Below are 19,906 nucleotides of genomic sequence, written 5' to 3'. Positions count from 1 at the left end.
CTCTTTGCAAAGCCTATATCATTCAGTTTTAAATATTTTACTGTGGATGCAGTCCCATCCAGGTTGTGATCCCCTGGATTGTAAAGTTAAGGGTTGATTAGGGTGACATGCCCTTCCTGCCATGACTGAATTCCTAATTTTTTAGTGACCAAATGCTTATATGATAGCACACTATGCACTAAAGAATAAAAATGAATTTTATCATAGGGTAATCCAAATGTGGATTTAAGGAACAAAGTATCTTCTAACTCTATAAATGACAATCCTACCAATAGAACCAATCTGTAACACTGCAAAAAAACCACTAACACCTCAATCTGAAGCAAGTTTTCCCAGTAAAAGTACCAGCCAAATGCCTGATTAACTAAAAGATCTGCAGAAGTGGCCCTTTGTAGAAGGAAAATTCCCTTAAGGGAAATTCCTAGACTCTGAAACTGCTTACCATCCCCAAAATGATGTTATTCAAAATGAAACAATTTAAATTGCTCTCTTCAATGGTCATATGTAAACAGTGAGTATCTCTGGGTGATGAGATTTGCTTTTTTAACAATTTTCTATGTTTTAAAATTTGTCTATATTGAATCTGTATATTAAAAATAAAATATTTTTAAGAAGTCTAGATTGGAGCTTATTTACCATAATTTATTGTAAATGAGTAATATAACTGTTTGCCAAACTAGCTTATTAGTGGCTTGAACATTACTGACTTGATAAAGTTTTATTTTAAATGAAAAATTCTCATTTTGAAAAAAACCTGATGCTTCTATTAGTCACATGATAATTATGTCTGTAAGGATTCCAGTCAGAATTTATAGTAGTCAATAAACATGCTCAAAACTCCTAAAAAGTAACAGATGAGATTGAATCTCATTTTCCCCCACTTAAATTAGAACATTATTAACTCTGTGTTGTTTGGAACTTGGGGGAAGGTTCATTTTATTTTTGTTTTTTAGGTTGTTAAAATCCAAGTAGAGTTAACTACTGAACTACAAATTGTTTTTAAAGGAAGAGTAATGGATAATTTTATGGCATGGGCTTTGAGTTCATCACAAATTTTCAACACTAATGAAATTATTATATCCTTATGTTATCATTTTTGATAACATTTCTTATATTGGGTTTAACCATCTTGGCAATAATTTCTAAGCCAATTAATTATATACGCCAACAGAGTTCAATTTGATTTAGTTGTGTATTCAATTCCCTTTGACCATGGTGGAACTAGGAAATAAACTTTAATCCAATTTTAAGTACAAATAATTAAATGAATTGGGCTTATGAATGAAATCTTCTCATTGGCAATGCCAAGAGGTCAATTAAGTAGTTTTACAGTATTTCTGTGAATGAAAATGCATCTCCAATTGTGTGATAAATATTCGCTGTATAGGACTGAAAACACTGCTGATTTTATTAGCCTTTCAGTTAGTCTGGAGTAGATATTTTTATTAGATTTACAGAAACCACTATATATATTTTGAAAGTAACATTTCTTAATATGATTTTGATGTGGAAGACTATCATCTCTTCTACTCGACCAAAATAAAACTCTTTGGAAACACTTTATATTTCTTTCTTTCTTTTTTTTTGTTTGTTTGTTTGTTTGTTTGTTTTTTATTATACTTTAAGTTCTAGGGTACATATGCATAACGTGCAGGTTTGTTACATATGTATACCTGTGCCATGTTGGTGTGCTGCACCCATCAACTCGTCAGCACCCATCAATTCATCATTTATATCAGGTATAACTCCCCAATGCAATCCCTCTCCCCTCCCCCCTCCCCATGATAGGCCCCAGTGTGTGATGTTCCCCTTCCCAAGTCCAAGTGAACTCATTGTTCAGTTCCCACCTATGAGTGAGAACATGCGGTGTTTGGTTTTCTGTTCTTGTGATAGTTTGCTAAGAATGATGGTTTCCAGCTGCATCCATGTCCCTACAAAGGACGCAAACTCATCCTTTTTTATGGCTGCATAGTATTCCATGGTGTATATGTGCCACATTTTCTTAATCCAGTCTGTCAGAGATGGACATTTGGGTTGATTCCAAGTCTTTGCTATTGTGAATAGTGCTGCAATAAACATACGTGTGCATGTGTCTTTGTAGTAGCATAATTTATAATCCTTTGGGTATATACCCAGTAGTGGGATGGCTGGGTCATATGGTACATCTAGTTCTAGATCCTTGAGGAATTGCCATACTGTTTTCCATTATGGTTGAACTAGTTTACAATCCCACCAACAGTGTAAAAGTGTTCCTATTTCTCCACATCCTCTCCAACACCTGTTGTTTCCTGATTTTTTAATGATTGCCATTCTAACTGGTGTGAGATGGTATCTCATTGTGGTTTTGATTTGCATTTCTCTGATGGCCAGTGATGATGAGCATTTTTTCATGTGTCTGTTGGCTGTATGAATGTCTTCTTTTGAGAAATGTCTGTTCATATCCTTTGCCCACTTCTTGATGGGGTTGTTTGTTTTTTTCTTGTATATTTGTTTGAGTTCTTTGTAGATTCTGGAAATTAGCCCTTTGTCAGATGAGTAGATTGCAAAAATTTTCTCCCATTCTGTAGGTTGTCTGTTCACTCTGATGGTAGTTTCTTTTGCTGTGCAGAAGCTCTTTAGTTTAATTAGATCCCATTTGTCAATTTTGGCTTTTGCTGCCGTTGCTTTTGGTGTTTTAGACATGAAGTCCTTGCCCATGCCTATGTCCTGAATGGTACTACCTAGATTTTCTTCTAGGGTTTTTATGGTATTAGGTCTAACATTTAAGTCTCTAATACATCTTGAATTAATCTTCGTATAAGGAGTAAGGAAAGGATCCAGTTTCAGCTTTCTACTTATGGCTAACCAATTTTCCCAGCACCATTTATTAAATAGGGAATCCTTTCCCCATTTCTTGTTTCTCTCAGGTTTGTCAAAGATCAGATGACTGTAGATGTGTGGTATTATTTCTTCTTTTTACTAAAGCAATGTTTGTTTCGGTTATGTTGTGCAGTATATATAAAGCATGTGTTTTTGATACTGAAATTCAGTTCAAAGGTATGTCCTCTATAAACAATAAAAGAGCTCTTTCATAAATGTCCTAAAAACAATGATTCGAATCGTGCCTGAAACAGCATGATTCCCTGATTCATTTGAGTTATTTTAAAATAACTCATGTAGCATTATTGCCCTTGGACTCTTTCTTCTTTTAATCAGTTGAAATGCATACTTTTAAATCATTTTTTTAATTTAACTTTCTCACTTTTTTTTCAGTATGTAACTTGTCCATCCTTCTACTGACCTTTATAAGTGGTTCTCTCTGTTATAAGAACAAAGTAACAGTGCCCTCTTACTTGATAATTATCAGGAAACTACAAGATCAAAGAAGGAATAGTTAATTTTATGTCTTCTTCTTTCTGTAAATCTTCTATGCTCTTTGATGTCACTCCTTATTGATCAGGAAAGAAAGTCTACCTCAAGTGGGGGTACAGGTCAGCAAACACAGCTTCTGAGCTCAAAGACCATCATTTAAAATAAAAATAGAGATTATTTTGTTACTGACTAGGATAACTACATATGTTTATTTTTTCTGTCAAACACATAGCAATCAGGTCAAATTGAAATTATTTTCATCAAACCTCACATAATTTTTGCAATACAGTATTGAACTTGCCTATATTAATTAGCTGAGTACAAGTCCATTTCTTACAAAACAAATATATTAGGCCAAGGCCTATAACCCCTATCTCCATTTTATAATTATCTATGCTTAGTTAGCAAGGACTGAATTCATTGTCTTAGGCTTTTTTTGAGGTGCATTCTTATGCATTAGGTAGCTATTTGTTCTGCTGGATAATTTCTATTAATTAAAGTTGATAATCTCAAAAAATGAAGCCCAGTACATTCATCTCTTGAGTCATTATCTCCTTCTTTAAGTTTTGGATAATAAGCTCATCTGCCTCTTTGAAATGTCTCATGACTCAGCTGTTCAGAGATTGTCCATCTAAAGCAGAATGCATGAGATAATCAGACTCCTTTTCCACCTCATGGTGAAAGAGAACATTCTTTGTTTGCTTAGAAATGCTATCTAGAGATGAAATTGTACATCTAATATTTTATGACCTGCCAAGTTACATAATGAAAAAAATCATTCAGGATTACTGTTTTGTGTTTGTTTGTTTGTTTTTGTCATGTTATAGTCTAATACTTACTGTTAAACAATGAAACAGGTTAACACTACCATTTGGCTTTAATGTTTGACTATCGAAAAGCTAACTGTTGATCAAATTTGTTTTTTAATTGTGGTTCCCTGGGCCACTCACACATATGCACTGAAACAATTTATTAGTGTAAAGATTAATTGTGGTAATTTTATTGTCTTGGGATTAAATGAAGAGACCTTCAAAAACTCCTTTTGATGAAACAAGTAATAAATTGTAGAAACAACTAGTTCTGTGGTTCAATATTTATATGTCTGTGCTAGAAGCTTTACATAAATTTGAAAACTTTTTGTAGGTTTTGCAGAGTGAAAATATGCCAATACTTCAGGCACACTTACAAGCCCGTCTTGTCTTCAGTCTGGTTGACTATGTCCAGCAAAGTTTGATTTCTCCAGAAGGACCATTATGGTTTATTGGCTTAATGAAGCAAATTGGAAGAAATTTTGTGCAGCACCTTTTCTGTGCTCTGGGTGCTTTATAAAATTGCAGAGTATGTTTCAGTTTTAAACAATTCCCAATGATAGGTTTATTTCCAGTGTGGCAAAACAGGACCTGAGAAAATAACTATGAGTATCTTGCACACACGCACACACATGCATGCACACTAGTTCTAACACCTTCTGTAGAAGGTGTTAACTGCCTCAGAGTGCCCTCCAAGCAATAGTGAACAGAGTACTAATTTCCTTCTTTGTAAATTTTCCAGGATATCATGATCAACCTAATTGTGTGGAGAATGGTTTTGGAGTCTGCTGATTAATATTTTATTATACAGGAGCTCTCTAAAAGAGAGATTTGTCCCTTATGCTGATTCTTTCTCAAAATGAAGATTTTCACAGGAAGACCATTAGTGCCAGACACTGAAGAATTCTAGTTTTCTTTATTAAAAACAGTGTATAAAAAATTTTAAAGAATTCATGTACAGAAGGAAAATAAGAGAACAATGTATGGGCCTGTTTAGTGTTTAGGTGGAGTAGAAGAGATTAATCTGGAAAATATTTGAATGTCCTTTCGGCAAACATGAATAGGAGTAGAATTCTGTCTTTTTTTGGGACAGAGTTTCACTCTTGTCACCCAGGCTGGAGTGCAGTGGCGTGATCTTGGCTCTCTTCAGCCTCTGCCTCCTGGGTTGAAGCAATTCTGCCTCAGCCTCTCGAATAGCTGAGATTACAGGTGCACCCCACTATGCCCAGCTAAGGTGTTTTGGGTTTTTTTTTTTTTTTTGGTATTTTTAGTAGAGACAGGGTTTCACCATGTTGGCCAGACTGGTCCCAAGCTCCTGACTGCAGGTGATCCACGTGCCTCGGGCTCCCGAAGTGCTGGGATTATAAGCGTGAGCCACTGCACCCGGCCTGTCCTCTCTTTTTAAGAGACAAGGTCTTGCTCTGTTGCCCACGCTGGAGTAGCTGTGGCAAGATCATAACTCACTGTAGCCTTTAACTCCTAGGCTTAACCACTACTGCTGCCTCAGCTTCCCGAGTAGCTCTGACTGCAGGCACACACCACCACACCCAACTAATTAATTTAATTTAATTTTTTTTTTGAAATAAGGGGTCTTGCTATGTTGCCCAGGCTGGTCTCAAACTTCTGGGCTCAAGTGATTCTCCTGTCTCAGACTCCTAAAGTGCTGGGATTATAGGCGTGATCCCCTGTGCCTGGCCTGTCCTCTCTTTTTGATGATTATGGTTTAAAAACACTGATTCTTAAGTTCTCATTAGTAGCCAAAATAATATGTTTAAAAAGATACTTTATTCTAATATTTTATAAATTTCCTTTTATAGTGTATATTAAATAATTATGATCTGGTACTATTTAAGAGCCTCATATGTTCACTATTCCCTGAAAAAGTGAATAAAGTTTCTAGGTCTACTTATGAAGTCTATGGAAACATTTAACTTGAATTATGTGGCTAGGAACACAAGTAGAAGTGTATTGTTAAAAGATAATTTGAAAATAAAATTACGGTACGTACAAATATAAAATGGACATATGCCCAAGACTTTTACTCATTAATTAATGAGATAACCAGTAAGATGTTACAATTAATTCAGATGTATTTAAAGATATATGTGAGCAATAAGGAAAGCTGAAATGAATGTACAAATACATGCAAAACTGCTGTGTCCACAAGGCAATAAAGAATTGCATTCCTCAGGACTCAGTCCATTTGCATTTCTACAGAGGAGTAATTTGCATTATTATCAGTTTTCTACTATTTACAGGGTTATAAAATCGCTCAAAGACAATGGAAGGCAGAGGTAACCAATAAAGATGTACTAGACAGTACATCCAGCAGAGCTTTTGCACTTCTCAAAGCATTTCCCATTTTTTTCCTGATCGTATTAATGCTGTTCACATTGCTGTCTTTCCACAAGCTTGTTCTTTAAGCAAAAGCCGGAAGTTTTTTCTATTACTTTTTATGAGTAAATATCTGAGAAAAATAATTTAGTTAGACCCCAAGTAATAATTTAGGCCACCTATTAAAAACTGTGATTCCAAGGTGAATAGAATATGCTTTCTGTCATCTGAGACCATTTCTCTTATTTCAAGCAACAATGTCTGGCATGATATGTGCTATAAGTAATTTATAAAGTATTGAGTGAGTGTGGCAGAAATTTTGGCTTGAGAGGATTAGAGAGGGTGACTTTTAGTGATGTTAAGCATTTTACATCATTGCACATGAACAAAGACCTTTTCATATCATTCACATCTGATTCTCCTCATGCCTACCAGTTGGAACTGAAGAGAAACTTTCCTCTCTGTGAGAGAAAACTGATGAGTGTGCTGTGCTTCATCTTACTCATATGCATGACCTTTTCTTTTGTTTTGAGACAAGGTCTCATTTTGTCATCCAGGGTGGAGTGCAATGGCATGATCACGGCTCATTGCAGCTTTGACCTCCCAGGCTCAATTGATCTTCGTGCCTCAGCCTTCAGAGTAGCTGGGACTACAGACATGTGCCATCATGCCTGGCCAATTTTTGTATTTTTTTGTAGAGATGGGATTTTGCCATGTTGCCCAGGCTGGTCTCGAACTCCTGGGTTCAAGCCATCTGCCCACCTAGGCCTCCCAAAGTGCTGGGATTACAGGTACGAGCTACTGTGCCTGGCCCATATATATGAACTTCTAACAAAAAAATTGAAGAGACCCTAAGTGGAGAATATACTAATTCAAAATATCATGTTCTGGAGATGTAGAAAAAAAACTGTAATTGAAAAATGAATAAAAAAATTTAAATTTTAGGGGTAGGAGATGGAAAGCCCAATTTGAAGAAAGCAGTGTGCAAACCTGGGGTCAGACAAGTACAGGAGAATACGTTGAGTGTATCCTGAGTTAGTTTAGTAAAATTAAAGAGTTATTTAAAATCGATTTTAGGATATTACTGTAATTATTGATTTCATAAGAATATATTATATTTTTCTTGCTCTACAGAGTTTTACCTTGCATGTTAATATCAAAATTTATTACAGCAAACTTTGTTCATAACCTTTTATTGAAACAAGGTTTGAAAGTTTCTTTGTTCATTTTCCTGAGCTCAAGGACTTACAAGGTAGGACATATAATAAGTGAATCCTGTCCTACTCATCACTAGTGGCAGATATTTCCCCAAGATATGTTATTAGTAATAATGATAATTATAATTTAAAAAATTTCTGCTCTATTAAGTGTGCTTCTGAGGAACATTCTTTTATTTTAAAGCATAAAGCATTGTCCTATTCAGCAGAAGCCAAATCTAATACAGGCTGGTAAAATGTCCTGTATACGGTTGTTTGTGATCTCTTTGTGTGGTATGTGGTAAATCACCAAAATGGAATAAAGATAGCTCAGAAATTAATATTGGCTTTTGCTAAACTAGTGACAAACTTTAAAAATGATGAATTAAATGTGCTAATTAATTGGTACTCTTGCTTTTTAAAAATTATGCAGAGGTAATTTATTGATTATTGGCTGACCATTATATAGAGATTAGGTCTTATTTCTCATCCTGCTATTTCCTACCTTTGCAACTTTTTTCTTGATGAGAAAGGGGCATCACTCCTAAATAACATTTTTTTAAAACATTGCATATTCAAATTTAAAGAATAGAGTACAAGATTAAAGTGTAAAATTTTTGTAATCAGAGCTTTATTGGAAAGTTTAGTGTGTATAGGCATTGTAGATGTGGCTGTAGAATTTATGGACTCAGTTAAAAATTGTCACCTGATAAAAATGAAGTTAACAATCCATTCAAATGATGAGATTTGCATCTACAGATATATTACCACCTAAAAGCTGAGATTGCATATATTGCTGATGGACTCCTAGAAATGAATCAGGCGTCTTTTAAATCTCAGTAAAATGATTATGTTTTCTTCCAGATACTATCTAAAATATCACCAATATAAGATTCCTCATCAATCACTTCTCAACCTTTTGACTAAGATCAAGTGTAGTATCTATCTTTATCAGTTTAATATCTGAGATTGCCTTTATCTGAGGACAATATATTTAATGGATTTTTGGAACAAAGAGAAGGAATAGGAGCTTGTTCTGTCCACTCCATGCGTTGACCTGGTATTGCAGGACCTCCAGAAACACTGCCCCCTCCCCTCCCACACACATAAATTCTCACCAATCTTGAGGGAATGTTAAAATAAGATGTGCTTTGGTTGGCTGATAATAAGGCGTATTAGAAATGAAAGAACTGTAAAGAAGTGATTTATCTTCAAATTGGGAAGCCACTTCTAGCTAGTGGATCTAAGTGTTTGGCAACATATTCTGTAGCATAAAACTAACAATACTTGATTTTAGACTCAGGAGACATGCATTGGGTTCCATGTTGCCTCTTGTTAATCATCTACTTTTGGAAACATTGCTGAACTCCATTCTGTTTCCTCATCTTTGAAATTAGGTTAATCACATCACAGGATAGTTGTGAGTAATAAATAAAATCATCTATTCTCATGCCTGACACACAATAAGTGCTTAATAAGTATTTATTGACATTGCCTCTTGCTAGAATCTGGTTGGAATGATACATGAAACAACTTTGTTCCTTTGCCATAATACTTTAATACACATTCTTATTTGTGTCACCACAGTAGAGGAGTGCCACTTCCTATCACAGGGGAACCGATACTTGTGTCAGCAGTTGCTGAATAACACTAGAAAGTCTAGGTGAAATAGTAAAAAATACAGAGATGAATAGTTTAAGAAAAGCCTCTTAACTGATTCTGGTATAATTCCTTTTAATTAAATATTTGGCTTAACATAATTATGATCTTTTCTGAATTATTTTGATGACAAGAAGGTGGCCTGTGAATGAAATGTACAATTTTTTGACTCCAGAATTATTAAAGTATAAATTGCTAAACTATAATTGTGGATTATAAATTGATCACTGATCATCTCAGATGAGTGATTAAAGATTCAAACCTGTAGATCTGAACACCCACAGCGTCAAGGTGAAGTTGCCAGGGAACTGATGATTCTCTCACACTTCTTTATCTACATTTCTGTCCAGAAATGGACTGTCCTCTTCCCTCAGAAATCCTAGCTGTCCAATCAAGCAGCCATTTCAAGCCAGAGACAGTCTTGGACACACTACACAGGTCTGACGACTAAGTGACAGCCCATCAGTGGAACGAGATGCCTTTTCTTGAAAGCTACCTACTGGTTTCAAGCAAAAAAAGGGAAAAGTTCAATGAGAGAAAACAAACTTCTAACTATGTTGTTCTTTTTGGGCACATTGTATATGCTGAAAAGTTAATGCTGTTTTTAAAGTTAATTCATGATAATTGAACCGAAGTGCTCTGAAAGTGCTGTTAGAGTCTATTTATGAACCCAGTGCCCTCTTTGTCTATTCAGTAAAAGCACCGTTCAGTAAGAGAAAGCAGAGAGAGATGGCTGCATGGTGTGCACTTAGCCATATGTGCATCCTTTCTCTGTAAAGTATCTGTTTTTCTAAGTGCTTTTTTTTTTCTTTACTTTTAATCTGTCTACCTCATTGAGTCAGCGGGGCTGCTAGTCCCATTATCACTCCACCTTGAGGACTGGGAAGGGCTGATAAATGTATTTTGCTAGTGATTCACCACAAATCACTTTTGTTGCTCTGAGGTGTAGGTCACTGTTGCAATTATAGGTCAGCAAGAGGAGAGCACGTGGGACAAGTGAATTAAATAAATAAACTACTGTTTGATGATCACATTGACAAATATTTTTAAACAAATATAATGGACAGTCTTTGTTAGCACATGGAGTATATTAATCGTTTCGATGAGTGCTGTTGGGAGTGAGTCTTTCATATGAAGAATCAGCAATTCCATTTTATAATGGCAAAAAGTTGGTAACACCTTTATCTTCAACAATAGCAGGTTAATTGAATTGAGTTATGCTTTACTAAAATGATAAAATACTAAGACACTTAAATGGTGATGTAAAATATTATTTAATTACATGGAATATGGTCTCTGATAAATTAAGTGGAAAAGGAGAGTACAAGATCATATTATATATTTTGTTTTAAAAAAGTATTTCTCTATGTGGAAGGATTACCAGGAAATGCATATAATATTAACAATAATTCTTTGGTAATGAGATTTAAAATTTTTCTTATCAGTTTGTTCTCTCATTATTTTTTCTTTTTTTTTTTTACTAAACATGAACTATAAGATACTGTAATAAAGTTATAAGAAAGTTGTTAAATAATTTTTTAAAAAGAGTATGTGCATGTCAAAGAAATCATGCTTGTGACAAAAAGAAATTAGAAAGTATAAAAGGCTATTTCAGTATTTCTAATTAATTACCCAACTATACTACATTGTTCCTAAGAATTGAACCTTCCGGGATCCTCTGAAAGTAAAACCATATTAAAGAAAGAAACGTAGAGTAACCATGAGCATGTAGTTTGAAAAATATACAGAAATCTCAGCTATGTGTAATTCTTTAACAAAATAATTGATTCCATGATAGCCTCTCATTCTGAAAGTGAAATAAGGCAGTATTTATTTGAAGCTAATGAATGAGAGTGTATTATTATATGCAAAACTGTGCTTTAAAATGTTTGTAATATAAAATATTTCATGTAGTAACAGAAAATCACAGAAACAAATACAACATTAGCTTGTGGGGGGAGTTTGAAAGTTCCAGATGCTAGAATTGGCTGAGGCTCTTCGCAGCACCGTCCACGTAAAAGTGGATAGGCTGAGGGGTTTATACTAGTGATAATGGAAGGAACATGGAGTCAGAATGGCTTTCTATATACCTATTGGCTTGTGTGACCTCTTTGGGCCTTGGTTTTTTAATCTTCAAATGAGAGAAAATAATACATACCTATTAAAGTTGTTAAATAAAAAGCATATTTAAAGTGCCTAGGAAAATGCTTGCCAAATAGCAGTGATTCAATGAATATTAGCTCTGTACTTGAATTTGGAGTCTCCCTTGGTGACTCAAATTTAATTACTAAAAACGCTAATGGCTTCAAAAGTAGCCATTTAAGAGAGTGAATTCACAGCAGGGAGAAAAACTTGAGCAGTTATTCTTTCACAGAACTCCATGAACAGGTCTTGGGATATTTTATTCAATTTAAAACCAAAGGGCTATGGAACAGTGAGTTTTCAAATTTCTATCGTTTGTTTGGGTTCATATTTGACTTTGATAAGTTCACCAATATGGATTCTTTTAGCTAAAGAACAAGTTGGATTTTCATCATAGAAACTTCATATTCAGTAGATTAACTTGATTGGCAGTCATTCTAAGGGAGAGATTCAGAAACAGAATAACAAGTCTGTGGCAATTTAAGACTGAACTACTGAATGAGGAAATTAGGATGGAATTTCGTCATGATGACATCTATTAGACTTCCATGATCATTATCTCAAGAAAAAAAAAATCATGGCTCTATTCAAGAGAATAATTGTTGTAGAGGAAAGGAAGTGCTAAAATAGTTTTATGAAATTACATTCTGAGGTGTTGTACAAAATAGTACTCTCTCTGAAATGTAATTTGCCTTTAAACTATTCAGAAGAGTCTGAATGGTGATTGTTGCCTGAGTTGTTATCCAAAAGTTCAGTGATGGAGTAGCATCTGGGCCTAGCCCCATCTTTAGTGGCACATCCTGAGTGACTAAGACATAGATGTGAAAGCCTTATCTGGGGTTTCGGGGATCCAGTGGTTCCATTCAGCTTACAAAAGCAGAATCCTATTGGTTTCCAGTCTTCTTTGAGTCTGTTTTGTTTTTAAATCATTGCAGCCTGCCGAGCGCGGTGGCTCACACCTGTAATCCCAGCACTTTGGGAGGCCGAGGTGGGAGAATCACCTGTCAGGAGTTCAAGAGCAGCCTGGGCAACATGACAAAACCCCGTCTCTACTAAAAATACAAAAACTCTCTAGGCGTGGTGGTGTGTGTCTGTAATTCCAGCTACCTGGGAGGCTGAGGCAGGAGAATCACCTGAGCCCGGGAGACAGAGGTTGCAGTGAGCCGAGATTGTGCCATTGCACTCCAGCCCGGGCAACAAGAGCAAAACTCAATCTCAAAAAAGAAAAGGAAAAAAAAAAAAAATCATTGCAGCCTAAATATCCTTTTACCTGTTTCTAAGTCAAAATAATTCTAAAGTGATCATTTCACTGGCTACAACAAAAATATTCTCCAAAGCTTTCGGGCTAAAACAAAGCAGTTCTGTGATTGTGAAACAACTTTAAATATCTGAATTTGGTTGGGGAAAAGAGCATGCTGTAGTATCTCTTCAGGATTGTAAAGCACATATAAATGGATGGTATTGGACATATGGAATTGTTCATTTTACAGAATACTTACTATCAGATGTTCTTAAATAACAGGATGAAGAACACATGCTTAATTAGCTCAATTGTCTATGGATAACTGTGTTGATACTCAACTTTTCTTTCAGTTTCCAGTTTAGGATGCCATATAATGCTTGTACATTCTGCTTTAATAAAATCATCTAGCACCACTAAAATCCTGCCATAGTGCATCGAAATATTTCTACTCAGCAACACTATTATCACTTAAAGCTGCAGGCAGACCTTAAACTACAATTTCATGGGCTGTATTTTGTGGACATTGTATTCTACAATTTTATTCAATCATGAACACATTTTCTCAATGCTTTTATTTGATAAAACATAGCCTTTAATGTTACATATAATAGTGTTAGTAATTCTTATGGTCATCTAATTATTGAATGACTGTTTTAGGTGTCATGAAGTCAAATGCTTATGATGTCAAAAGTAGGAAGAGGTGATAACTGTTTTGAAGTAGAAAATGTGCGCCTACCACTCAGCTCCTGAGGATGCTATGCAGCGACAGGGGCCTAATGCGTGCATGTACATTTGTTTCCCGTTGCTGCTATAATAAATTTCCATAACCTTGGTGGCTAAACAAAACAAAACACCAGTTTATTATCTCATAGTTCTCAAAAGTGAGAAGTGTGAAATGGGTCTTAGTGAGCTGAAGCCAAGGTGTTGGCAGGGCCACGTTCTTCCTGGAGGCTCTGAGGGAAAATCATTTCCTTACCTTGTACATCTTCTAGGGGTTGTCCATATTCGTTGGCTCTTGTACCCCTCATCTTCTAAGTCAAACATGGTGTATGAAGTCTTTGACCTTGCATCACCCTGACGCTGATTCTTCTGCCTCCCCCTTTCACATTTAAAGGACCCTTGTGCTATTACATTGGGCCTACCTGAGTAATCCAGGATAACGTCGTTATTTTAAAGTCAGTTTATTAGCAACCTTAATTCCTCTTTGCCATGTGTGTTAGCATCTTCTAAAGACACAGAACCAATAGGATCTGTATAAATCTATATCAGAAGAGATTTATTATAGGAATTCTCTTACTCGGTTATGGAGGCTGAGAAATTCTCTTGTTTGCAAGCTGGAGAACCAGTAAAGCCAGGGTGTTATTCAGTTCAAATATGGAAGCCTCAGAATGAGGAGCTGATGGTGTAAATCCTGTCCCAAGTCTGAAAGCCCAAGAGGCAGAAGCACTGATGCTCAAGGGAAAGAGAGAATGGATGTCCCAGCTCAAACAAAGAAAGTGAATATGCCGGTTCCGCTTTTTTTGTTCTACTCAGTCCCTCAGTTTGTTGGATGATGCCCGTCCACATTGGTGAGGGCAATCTTCTTTGTTTAGGCCACTGATTAACTTACTGTCTTCCAGGAGAACCCTCACAGATGCAGCTAGAAATAATGTTTTACCAGCTATCTCAGTATCACTTATCCCAGTCAAGTTGACACATACAATTTACCATAACACCATGTAACATACCATATTCACAGTTTCTGAAGATTAGGATGTGAATCACAGAATGCATTTCTATTTTTTGGAGAAGCTGGGATACCATATTTTAGGTGAAATATCTGGATATTTAAATGTTTAACTTTATGAGATACATAGCATCTCAGTGAATCTGTTTTGGCCTATAGGCTGCCTGTTTATAGCCACCAGTATATTGCATGCCTGACTCTATGCAGAGTATCTGTGTTTTCTCACTCATGGTTTTAAAATCTAACTGAGAAAGTAAACATTTAAAATTATCCATAAAACAATATTTTAACAACACAGTACAAGAAACATGATATGGGGCTTTGGGAATGATCCTTGTAGGGTGAAGCAAGATAGGTCCTAAAAAAAAAAAAAATGATGGATTTGGATGAGCAAAACGGAATTTAGAAGACATGTAAAAAATGTGGTGGTTGGGTGGAACAAGACTGTCAGCAGCAAGGATGGGAAAGACGCGTGAGACATCAAAAGTCTGGTCTTGCTGGGTTAAGAGGAATGAAATTGAGTATTATTTATCTGATAAAATGAACCAAGTAATACACAATTTTCAATGCTTTCTTTAGAGTTTAGCTTTATTTCGTGAAGCAATAAATTTTTTGTGGTAAGTTCTTGAGCCAGAGAAATAGTTGCATATAAGATTAGATAAAAATGTTTTTTTTAAGAATTATCACAACAGAGATGAAAGCACAAAGACCAGAAAGATGACTGTTTTGTTCTCCAGATGTGCAATAATGAGAAAACTTAAGACTAGGGTTCTCAAGGTGGGTCGAAAAAAATCTGAAAAGACATTTCAAAGAAAGAATCAGCAAGACATGATGAGTGACTGGCTGTGAGGAGTTAGTAAGAAAAAAAAGATAATAAAAGTTGAGATATGGGTCTAGGAGCACAGAGGAATCATTGATTGAGGTTTATAGATTTGGGTGATTAATATCATTGAATTAAATGCATTTTTTTTTTCCCAAGAGAAAAGTGCTTGAGGCCAAGAACCAAGCTTAAAGAGATGCCTACCTTAGATCAATGGGAAAAAGGTAAGGGAATAAAAGCGGAAGGAAGAGTGGAAACATCTTAATGCAGCGTTCCAACACCCAAAGGAAGGGGAAGTTTCAGGGTAGAGAAAGAAGGATTCCATGATGACAAATAACATGTTTTTGCAGTGTGAAAATTGCTTGACTGATACAGAAATAGAGAAGGATAAAGAAAACTTGTTTAAAAGAGTTTTTATTGGAATTTGAGGCAGAAGTGAAATGTTATTTAAGGGAAAAAGATGAATTTCATGATTTTGCAGGCTTGAAATGCTTAAAAGATAGAAATAAAGGCCCATAGAATGATTAAATGCAATGTTCCTGAAGATGGAGTGGAGTAGGCAGCTTTGAAAGGCCTATCAGGTCACAGTTTCATCAGTGAGATGTGCTCATTTTACTCCTTTGAGCCAGTGAACCTCTTTTCTACTTTATGACAATACTCTATTGACTACAACAGATTTTTATACTCTGTTGACTACAACAGATTCTGACTGGCCTGACTTAAGCTAGGCCAATCATAATCTCTCTCCTGGAAATTTCTTACTGGGCCTGAGAAATTTATTTATTTATGTGGATGACATAAAATGTAGCCGTATGTACTCAAGCTCTGAATGCACTACGTGTATGCCCAGCACAGCAATTAGAATAGCGGGAGAGGGAAAAAGCAAGAGGGGCATAAAGAAATCGGGCTGACAGACAAGAAAGGACAGAAAGAAGCAGACATTGCCCACATTCCTGCTGGCTGTCCTGTTTCTGCTCTGAGTTCCTTCTAAGGTTTCTCCCGTCTACTAGATTTCTGTCATTATCCCATTATCTTCCCTGTACATCTTCTTGGATTAAACAAGGTTTAAGTGACTCTCTTATTTTTAATCAAAAGAGTAATGAATAAGACACTAGAAAAAGTTAAATCAAGAATACTGGCTGACATTTTGAGGACACCTTTTCCTCAAGTAAGAAGACAATGGAGAGGACTGGCACAATGAATGATCTGGAAAACCGGAAAACCTAAAGTGGTACTTTGGAAGGCTCATGTTCTTCATGATTAGCACAATCCTCAGTGTAGAGGATGCTGCTTCTGAGAATGTCTCCTTAAACCACTACTCTGGCTGAAGTGCCCTTTCAATATGTTACTTCTAACATATTACTGTGAATATTCCTATCACGGCACTTATTATACTATATTTAAATTGTTGGTGAACTTATCTGGAGCAGACTCTACACTTTAAGCTGTATAGAGTCAGGGATTATGTATATTTGTTGAAATAATAATTCATATCTTCCCAGTGGGGACCAATACTTGTTCATTTTGCACAGTGTAAGCAAAGCCTCATTAAGTTAAAACAGCTCTTCCCTGAGAAGTTTAGAGTAGAAATTTAGAGTTGATCCTTGCAATGTCATAGCAACATGCCTAAAGATTGTAAATATGTTGTTTAATCTGTTAGTACAATGATGAAATGTTTAAAGATATATTTAGGGATTTATTTTGGGAAGTTGATGATTATGAAAAATAACTACTTAAAAAGCTATCTAAAATGTTACTACATGATCATGTTAGGGTTCTAGATCTAAGTATAAATATGGAAGGCAAGGAAAAAGATGGAAGTTTCCTATTGATTTATGATTGCTTTGGCAGAAATATTTTTAATAAAGAGTATAATGTACAGTTAGGGGAAAGTATGATAATAAAATCAAGGGAAGGAACATAGCCAGCTCATAAAATAGGTTGGGCACTTGACTAGTCTACACTAGTAGTTTCTAGCTCTTGTAAGCTTTAGATCAAGAAGTTTATCCAAGCAGGTCTCCAAGCCCATTGGTACAACAAGAGATATTCACTTCTTTTAATGGTCTCAAAGAAATAAGCATGCATTTCTTAACAATAAGGCCAGAGGCTTTTGATGGAAGAATGTGTAATAGTGATGTTACTATGGACATAATTCAAGTCTACTATGACATTTTTTTGGATTAAACTGTAAAATAAATGGCAAACTTAACCATTTTTCCAAGGCTTGACTATGCACTAGACACTATGCTACAGGCCTTAGACAGTTTGTCGTCTCAGTACTAATTTTAGCAGAATTGACTTAAGTGTTCAAAAATAATTTTGAAGATGTAAAGTTTTTGCTCCTTAAAATATGAACACATTTATTCATTTATACTCATATTGTGCTTTATCTTTAACCTACACAGAAAAGCAGCCAACGCATAACAGGGAGGCCACCATGTCATTCAGGTCAGTGTTGACAGGTGTCAGATTGTCAGTCTTTCTTGGTCTTCCTGCACACACTCGAGCCATCTCAATCAATTCTTTCTCCTCATTGAAACCCATTCCATCATCTTCCGGACATATTGATCTTCAGTCATGCACATACTCATCATATTCTTGATGGTGTTTCTGCCTGCAGGCCTCTCCTTCTCATTATTTCTATATTGGTGACTCTGTTCTCACAGCTGATACCAATCATGCTTCTTACAAGTACATTTCAAAGGCATGGATTTTCTAGTATTTCACTCACAGGAAAATAACACTGGTTTCTCTCCTTTGTACCTGCAGTGTAGATTCACTTAGCTGCTTTAATTTGACTGCTAGTCAAAATTTTAAAAAAAACTTTTATGAAATTTCATGCATTTTCAACCCCTCTACACATTCCCTTTTCACATTATACACAAGTGGAAAGAGAAGAGTTTCATGTAAAGAACACACAAAACAATTGTACCACATAAAAAAGAAAGAATCAATATTAATCATGACCTGCAGTCATACTACCTTTGGCTATGATCATCTCAGAGCTCCAGAGAGGGGCTCAGCTGGCTGCATTTTTTAAAGGAGGACCCTGTGGGAGAGCCAAGAGGTGATCAGAAACACTTCTGGGGATTCTGCTTGTGACACTTCATGCTGGCAGTTCTGCAAAACAGCCTTTCTTGAGAGATTATGTATGCTGACTGGATTGCTAGTAGAAATTCTCATAAGATTGGTACTAGTCTATCGTGATCAGGGTAGATTGATTCTGCCTTACCTATTGGATAGATTCTTTAAAACATTGGGTCTAACTAGATTCAAGAAAAAATAATAGCAACAACAACAGTTAAACCTGACTGAAATGTTATGATGCAGCTGCTATGCAGCCTGCTTCATCTCATTAAATCCTCAAAAATGTAAATTAGCTTCTCTCCGCATATTATAGGTGAGGAAGTTGTGGCTTAGAAAATTAAGAATCATACTTCATCAATTTTGAGATGCACATTTTTCACATTTTAACACCTCTGAAATTGGACTGCTTCTTAATATTGATGTATCTTATGAAGATAACTGGCAGTTTTGTTTGATTTTTCTGAGTGTCAGAAAAAATACTAGTGTATCTTAAATTCAGTGATGGTTTAGGTTTTACAAAATATGGTATCTTGTCCAAGGTCATCCAATTAACATGTGGCAGAACCGACTGGAAATCCCATGCTGTGTTATCAAATGTTACACCTCCAAGAAAAGGAAACTAGAGACTAGGTGGAGGTGCCGCAGCTCATTAGAGGTAGTATGTTCTTGAAGTGTTGACAATCTTTCCACTGGATGAGATGGCACTGATAAAAGATTTCTAAAGACCTTTCCTATTCTGGCCCCAGTTTTTAGGGAGAGCAATTATTCAGGCTACAGGGAGCTATCTCAGTGGCTAGAGGGAGAGAATAACCTTGGAAATTTCTTTCAGTTTTCAGTCCTTCTGATTCTCATGTTTGATATGAAGATAAACAGAGGAACCTTGAGCCTCTTTACATTCTCTTTGTTTTTAGAATCTTGTATTCTCTGAACTTCCTCTACACTGTCTTCTATAGTCCTTAGCAGTCCTTGAATATACAGGTTATCCTCCCAGGATTTATAACCTAATTAATCAATGACAAGGGCAGCCATCTCTTTGCTTAGGGACAGATAGTTTTCTGTTACATATTAGGAAATGTGTCTCAGAAGGCATTTTTCTGTCTTTACTTGCCATTCATATTGAGGAGTGAGAGTGAGAAAAGCAATAAATGTTTTTTCCTCTTCTGTTTCGTCATCCTTTGTATGGCTTCTCATGTTTCACTGCCTCTTGTTTTAGTAGCACCTCAGAATGCCTGCCAGTCTGTTTTTGAGACAGTTTATTGGCTGTGATACTAAGAAACATACAACTTATGTTTCTTAACTTTTTTCCTGCTGTATTTGCCTTTCCAAATTAATACCACAAATGACAACCATTTAAAAAGTGGGAACGTGTCAAGAGAGCTGAGGAAAAAATAATGTAATCCAGACTTCTGTGATATAATGTTAATGAAATATTTTGGTATGCTGAAACCTCAATTTAACATTGTCTTGGTAAGTGAAACTGTCTTGTAATGAGTATCTTTAAGTCACAAAAACTCTGGAAATGTTTCCAAAGATAATAAA

At 35.7% G+C, this 19,906-nt stretch overlaps 1 protein-coding gene and 1 non-coding gene across 2 annotated transcripts in view; both read left to right on the top strand.

Moving 5' to 3' along the window:
* Positions 1-19,906, top strand: part of LOC113224940 (EGF-like and EMI domain-containing protein 1) — a 608,761-nt gene that overhangs the window by 241,996 nt on the left and 346,859 nt on the right. The gene's annotated exons all lie outside the window — the stretch shown is intronic.
* Positions 8,594-8,784, top strand: LOC111543548. Its single transcript, XR_002731913.2, has one exon. It is a non-coding gene; the product is annotated as a U2 spliceosomal RNA (small nuclear RNA).

The sequence above is a fragment of the Piliocolobus tephrosceles genome, chromosome 2, assembly GCF_002776525.5.
Source record: "Piliocolobus tephrosceles isolate RC106 chromosome 2, ASM277652v3, whole genome shotgun sequence".
NCBI classification, from domain to species: domain Eukaryota; kingdom Metazoa; phylum Chordata; class Mammalia; order Primates; family Cercopithecidae; genus Piliocolobus; species Piliocolobus tephrosceles.
The sequence above is the reverse complement of the archived record's forward strand: the minus strand, read 5'-3'. Positions and strand labels throughout refer to the sequence as shown.